This window comes from Grammomys surdaster, unplaced genomic scaffold, assembly GCF_004785775.1.
Source record: "Grammomys surdaster isolate TR1022 unplaced genomic scaffold, NIH_TR_1.0 126013, whole genome shotgun sequence".
Lineage (NCBI taxonomy): Eukaryota > Metazoa > Chordata > Mammalia > Rodentia > Muridae > Grammomys > Grammomys surdaster.
The window spans coordinates 760,835-768,450 of record NW_021620828.1 but is presented as its reverse complement, the minus strand read 5'-3'; positions in this window follow the sequence as shown (position 1 = coordinate 768,450).

The following is a 7,616-nucleotide window of genomic DNA, read 5'->3' as shown; positions in this document are numbered from 1 at the left end:
AGCAGGCCAGGAAGGGATGGATGTTTCTTACTGGCTTGCTTCCCCTGGCTTGCTCAGCTTGCTTTCTTATAGAACCCAAGACTACCAGCCCAGGGATGGCACCACCCACAATGGGCCCTCCCACCCTTGATTGAGAAAATCAAGGATTACAACTTACAACTGGATCCCATGGAAGCATTTCCTCAAGGGAGGCTCCTTTCTCTGTGATAACTCTAGCTTGTGTCAAGTTGACACACAAAACCAGCCAGTACACCACCACAGGTGACTTTTTCTCTTATTACCTGAATCTTTTTTCTGGGACTGGAGACATGACTTGTTTATGAACACGTGTTGCTTTTGCAGAAGACCCAGGATGGATTTCCATCCACATAGCATCTAACAACTGTTAATTTTCAAACTCAGGACAAGTGGCCGAGATGCGTATTTTAAGAGACCAAAGCAGACCTGACCTCCATATTGTCCCAGCATTCCTCAGTCCCTACCTATTACAGGGCATGGCTGCCATACCCCACCCCCTACCCTGAACTCTCTAGCTGTGGGACTGGGCTGCCCTTCCCCCAGAGGATCTTCCCCTATATAATCCAGATAATTATATAATCTATATAATTTCGGTTACCTGCCCCCTTTGGTACCTTTGGCCTCCTGATGCTGTACTTGGTTCTGCTCTTTCCCTTTCCCTCCCCTTCTCCTCACATGGTTCAGCCATGTCCACTCTGGACTCTCCCAGATGTGTCTGCCTCTGGCTATGCTCTCCCACACATCTATAACGAACTTTCTTGGGGCTGGTGAGATGGCTCAGTGGTTAAGACTGCTCTTCCAGAGGTCCTGAGTTCAATTCCCAGCAACCACATGGTGGCTCACAACCATCTGTAATGGGGTCTGATGCCCTCTTCTGGTGGGTCTGAAGAGAGCAACAGTGTACTTACAAATAATAATAATACCTACCTTTGGGCTGGACCGAGTGGGGCCAGGGCTGGAGCAAGAGGGAAAAGGGAAGGAGGGAAAAAATAAAAATAAATAAATAAAATATCATCCCACCATATCCAGGAGCAGTCAGGTCCTTTCCGTTTTCTTTTTTTCATTTAACAATCACGTGTAACTCTAGTTCCAGAAGACCTAACGTCCTCTTATGGCACTGTAGGCATTGCATGCACATGATGCACAGACATACATGCAAGCAGAATGCTCATAGACATAAAAATGAATCTCTAAGGGGGCGTGTAGGGCATGCAGGCCCTTGTTATGAGACAGGCACGAGAACTGGTAAGGTTGAATGAGCTAAAACTCTAGGAATCTCACACTAGAGATTCCTGTGTACCAGGGTGCAGGCAGGAATGGACCCAATACCTACCTGCCTCTACCTGCTCTGGAACAAGTTACCACAACACCCTACTGAGGACCATGGGTCCTGGGGCACATAGGCTAAACACCCGGGAGTTCTTCAAGCTAATGAGGTATCCAGGTAGCCTTCAGCCCTCAGCCAATGAGCTTCCCTTCCTGTGTATTCCCCCACAAAAGGTATTTAATCCCTGGTTCACTCCGAATAAAGTATATGCATTCACATCCACCATCAAATAAAACAGTATGAATAAGCAAGGATCGGCTCGTCATTAAGGATCGCCTCGGGGAAGACCTTCATCTTAAAGCGCTCCGCCTAAGCCTAAACTCCGATGAAGGCCTTCTCTCTTCCAGCCCCTACTAACTCTTGGCACTCACTTAGAATCAGACCGGTTCCTCCTGGCCTGGGCTCTACCTTCTCCTTCTTGCCAGGCGCATGGAGGCCCCGAAGGGAAGCATGGATCCGGGACCTCCGTTCCGTCTTCCAGCAGTATGCCAGCGGTGCCCGGGTGCACAGGAAACCGGATCCCCAGCATTCGTCCCAGACCCTGCTGTTTCTCCTTCTGGTCTGGCGAAGGAAAACACGGGCTGAGGACTACTATTGTTGACTTTATTCTGCCTCCCCTGAGGGGCATGCCAGCTGTGCCCAGGCACCCAAGGTTAAGGCAGGACACAATACAGTACAGTGTGCGTGAGCCGGGCGGTGGTGGCGCACGCCTTTAATCCCAGCACTTGGGAGGCAGAGGCAGGCGGATTTCTGAGTTCGAGGCCAGCCTGGTCTACAGAGTGAGTTCCAGGACAGCCCGGGCTATACAGAGAAACCCTGTCTCGAAAAAACAAAAACAACAACAACAAAGTAGAGTGTGCCTGTGGGGGGCGGGGAGGTCAATAGGCAGGTTACTCTGTAGTTCTACCACGGTTACAGCCCTGAGCCAAATTAATACTAGAAAAGAGTGACCGCTTTGGGAAGAGGAACAAAGATCCAGTGGCCATCCCCGTCCCCAGTGTCCCTAGTTCAGTTTTGGAACGAGATTAGGGTTTAAGTGGAACCAGATGTATATCTAAGCAATCTAGGTCAGGGTGTGGTCCAGCCCATTATTGACCCATCACTGTCTCTGTAAGGTAGCCTGACAAGCTGTAAATCTCTTTCCAGGAGAAAAGTTTCCCTTCTGGCTAGCCTAGGCTTAAAACTCTTCCCAGCATGAAATTCAGGGGAAGCTGGGTAGTGACTGCTTTATTGCAGGTCTTTAATCCCAGCATTTGGGAGGAGGCGGCAGGGGGAAGGGGGCGGAGGCAGACAGATGTCTGTGGGTCCAAGGCTAGCCTGGTCTACAAAGTGAGTTCTAGGACAGCTAGGGCTTTTACTTGGAAAAACCCTGTCTTAAAAACCAAAGGAGAGGCCGGGCGGTGGTGGTGCACGCCTTTAATCCCAGCACTTGGGAGACAGAGGCAGGTGGATTTCTGAGTTCGAGGCCAGACTGGTCTACAGAGTGAGTTCCAGGACAGCCAGGGCTATACAGAGAAACCCTGTCTCGAAAAACCAAAAAAAAAAAAAAAAAAAAAAACCAAAGGAGAAGAAGGAAGGAGAGACAACCTAGGATGCTAGGATGCAGTATTCCCACACACACCTATATATATTATAATACATTTATTATATATTAGTGTATATATGTTAATTCCTTCTGACAAAGAAAAGGAAGAAAGTCAAAAGCTGTGTAGTTCATAATGACTGACTGAGACGGATTACTACAGAGTTCTCTTCAGAAACTCAGAGCTCTGAGAAAAACTGGGATGCCTTTTTTTTTTGTTTTTGTTTGTTTGTTTGTTTTTCGAGACAGGGTTTCTCTGTGTAGCCCTGGCTGTAGACCAGGCTGGCCTCGAACTCAGAAATCCACCTGTCTCTGCCTCCCAAGTGCTGGGACTAAAGGTGTGCGCCACCACCGCCCAGCAAGGGATGGTACTACTAAATGCTGTGACTCAGATGTGAGCCGAGCTTTTCTTTCTTGTTTTCTTTTTCTGTTTTTTAGACAAGGTCTCACTATGTAGCCTCAGTTGGAACTCACTAAACATAGTATATTTGCATAAACATATGCAAATTCTAGAACAAAAATGACCCACTGGGCATGGAGGTACACACCTTTCATCCCAGGACTCAGGAGACAGAGGCAGGTGGATCTCTGTGAGTTCAATACCGGCCTGGTCTACATGGTGAGTTTCAGAACAGTAAGGGCTACATAGAGAGACCCTGTCTCAAAAGATCAAAATACATTTTAAAAAATTACAGTAATTAAAATCTCACAAATTAGCCAGGCATGGTACACATGCCTGTATTTCACTAGGCAGACAGTGGCGAGAGTTCTGAAATTTTGAAGTCAGAAAGATCTATGTAACAAGTTCAAACCAGCCTAGGCTACATAGCAAGACCTTGTCTCCAAACTCCAGAATACAATGAAAATTTACTGGGCAGATTTAATAGTAGAATAGAGAAGACAGAGGAAAGACTTTGCAAGTTCAAGACATGGTAAAAACTAATCTATCTGAACAAGGTAAAAATAATAAAAAATACCAGAATCTTGCATCTCTGAGGGAATACCAAAGGTCTGACAGCCAGAGTCCCAGAAGGAGAGGAAAGAGATAAAGGGGGAAGGGAGGGGGGTGGAGTGTGAGGGAAGGATAGTTTAAGACTTCCAAATTTTAGCAAAAAACCGAGCAGATTCAAAAGGCGTGATCAGTGAACAAGATGTACTCAATAAATCCACATCTAGACACATTGTGTTCAAACTTCCAAAAATGAAGGAAAAAGACAAAAAGCCAAAAGCTCTGCAGTTCATAGTGAGTGCCAGAGATGGGTTACTGCAGAGCTCTCTCCAAAAACTGGGGGCTCCAAGGAGAACTGGGATGCCTTTTTCTTTCTTTTTTGTCTTTTTCTGTCTTCTAGACAAAGTCACTAGGTAGCCCCAGCTGGAACCTGCTAAGTAAATGAGGTGACCTTGAAATCACAAATGTGGAGATTAAAGGTGGGTGCTACCACACCCAGCCTTCTCATGACTTTTTTGGGGGGAGGCAGGGAGAAGCTTTTCGAGGTAGAGTTTCTTTGTGTAGACCTGGCTGTCCTGGTACTTACTTTGTGTAGACCTGGCTTGGCACTCACGGAGATCCTGAGTGTTGGAATTAACAGAGCTTGCTACCACATCTGGCCCAATCCAATGATTTTTAAATGGTTCTAGAAATGGATGGCTCAGTTGGGGGTTAGAGAGATGGCTCAGTGGTTAAGAGCACTGATTGCTCTTCCAGAGGTCTTGAGTTCAATTCCCAGCAACCACATGGTGGATCACAACCATCTGTAATGGGATCCAATGCCTTCTTTTGGTCTGTCTAAAGACTCATATATATAAATAAATAAATCTTTTTAAAAAATGGCTCGCCAGGCAGCGGTGGCGCACACCTTTAATCCCAGCACTTGGGAGGCAGAGGCAGGCGGATTTCTGAGTTTGAGGCCAGCCTGGTCTACAGAGTGAGTTCCAGGACAGCCAGGGCTACACAGAGAAACCCTGTCTTGAAAAACAAAACAAAAAAAAAGTAAAGTCTATAACTATAGCGCTGCAAGGCACAGAAAGATAGTTTTTAAAAATTAATTTATTTTTCTCTGCATCAGTGTTCTGCCTGTGAGGGTACTAGATTCTCTGGAACTGGAACATTCTAGTTCCATTGTTTGCTGCTGTGTGGGTCCTGGGAATTGAACTCAGGTTCTTTGGAAGTGCTTTTAACTGTTGGAGATCGAGATATCTCCAGCCCAGGGAAGACAAATCTTAAGGGAAACATGGGTAGGAGCACATTTGAAAGCATCTGTTATGAAGGGGCCTTGGAGTTGCACAGAACACATCCAGATCTACCAAATTCTCAGCACAAAGGAGAGTTTTTTGAGATCAGTAAAGACAGCAGCAGGTGTCTCTGGCGGAGTGGGTTCTGAAGGAGAAAAAAAAAATGGAGGTCTGTGCCGGGAGAAGTTGGTAAGTCCTGATTGGACAGATTAGCCAGTGTGGCCAAATAATGAATTTTGATTGCTTGACCTTGGTGTTACAGTCATGCATAAGGAAGTGGCCAAATAAGGAATTAGACCTTGATAGCTAGCTTTAGGAATGTAATCTAATGATTTAGCAAGACCGAAGGAAGGGAGGGGGCAAGACCTGATGGCATCCTGTTAGCCATGATAGGACCTGTTAGACCTTCACATTTGACACAAATGTGAAGACCAGGAAGAGGGATCCTCAACTGAAGGATTACCATGATCAGACTGGCCTGTGACTGTAGCTGAGAGGCATTTTCTTAATTGCCAATTGATGTAGGAAGATCCGGATGGGCCTGGATGGGCCACTGTGGGTGGTGCCACCCTTAGATATGTGGGCTTGGGTTGTCTCAGAAAGAGAGCTGAGTAAGCCTGGGGAACAACCCAGCAGACAGTGGCCTCCTGCCAGGCTCTGTCTCAGCTCCTGCCTCCGGGTTCCTGCCTGAGTTCCTGCCTTAGCTTCCTCGTGTGATAAACTCTAACCTTTTCCTTCTCCAAGTGGCGACCCCAGAGTATTTTATCACAGCAACAGAAGGAACCTAGAACAGCCCCAAAGTTCAATAACCAGCCACTAAACAAACAGTGAGACAAAACTGAGCAATGCCTCTAACTAGCAGGATCAAATCAACACTTGGCAAACATTCTGGGGCTGAAGAGATGGCTTAGCACTGAGGGCTCTGGCTGCTCTTCCAGAGGACTAGGATTCAATTTCTAGCACACACATGGTAGTCCACAATTGTCTGTAGCTCTAGCTCCAGGAGATCTGACAGCCCCTTCTGGTCTCTGTTGGCACCAGGCACACACATGGTACATAGACATACATGCAGCAAAATAGCCATACATATAATTTTCTTTTTAATTTTGAAAGGGTTGGACATGGTGGTCTACATGATTAATCCCAGCACTCAGGAGGCAGCGGCAAGCAGATCACTGTGAGTTTGATGTCAGCCTGGTCTACATAGTTCTAGGCCAGCCAAGGCTACCTAGCAAGACCCAGCTTCAAAACACAAAAACAACCACCTAGATATGTGTTACCACCACCACAAACAAAAAAGAAAAAAAAAAGAAAGGGAAGAGAGAGAGAGAGAGAGAGAGTCTGTGGTGGCGCAGGCCTTTAATCCCAGCACTTGGGAGGCAGAGGCAGGTGGATTTCTGAGTTCGAGGCTAGCCTGGTCTACAGAGTGAGTTCCAGTACAGCCTGGGCTGTAAGAGAAACCCTGTCTCGAAAAACCAGAAAAAAAAATGCTGCCCTCAGGGTAGCAGAATACACTCTTCTCCCAAGCATACATGGAACATTTAGAAAGTCCAATTATATCTGGTCTCATAAATCTCAACAAACTTAAAATAAATGATCCAGAGCTGGGAATATAACTTAGTTGGCAGAGTGTTTGCCTAACACACACAAAGCCATGAGCTTAGTCACAAGCACCATATAAAACTGGGTGTGGTCTGCACACACCTGGAATTCCAGCACTCAGTGGACAAGATCAGAACTGGGTGGTGGGGCACGCCTTTAATCCCAGAACTTGGGAGGCAGAGCCAGGCGGATTTCTGAGTTCGAGGCCAGCATGGTCTACAGAGTGAGTTCCAGGACAGCCAGAGCTACACAGAGAAACCCTGTCTCACAAAACAAACAAACAAACAAACAAACAAAAACAAAAAAAAAGAAAGAAAGAAACATCAGAACTTTAAGGTCATCCTTGCTTGTACAGAGAGCATGCAAGGCTAGCCTGAGGTACATGAGACCCAGGTTCTAGATCAATCAATCAATCAATGGTGCTGGACTGTATCTAAGGTGTATAACAAGACACAGTGGCAAAGCCTATAACCTCCCCGTTCATCAGGCTCTGGTACAAGGATTGCCATATGTTCCAGGCCAGTCTGGACTACAGAATGAGACCCTCTCAAAACTCAAAATAACCTCAAAGGCAGTAAGTGCTCACCCAGCATGTATCAGACATAGCTTCACCCGGCACTGTAAAACATGCCAAAGTAAGAGCGAGCATGGTGCCACAGGCCTATCAGGATTGTAGATTCAGGAAGTTGACATAGGATTTTTGTCGGGCAGTGGTGGTGCTCGCCTTTAATCCCAGCACTTGGGAAGCAGAGGCAGGCAGATTTCTGAGTTCGAGGCCAGCCTGGTCTACAGAATGAGTTCCAGGACAGCCAGGGCTACACAGAGAAACCCTGTCTCGAAAAAAAATCAAAAAAA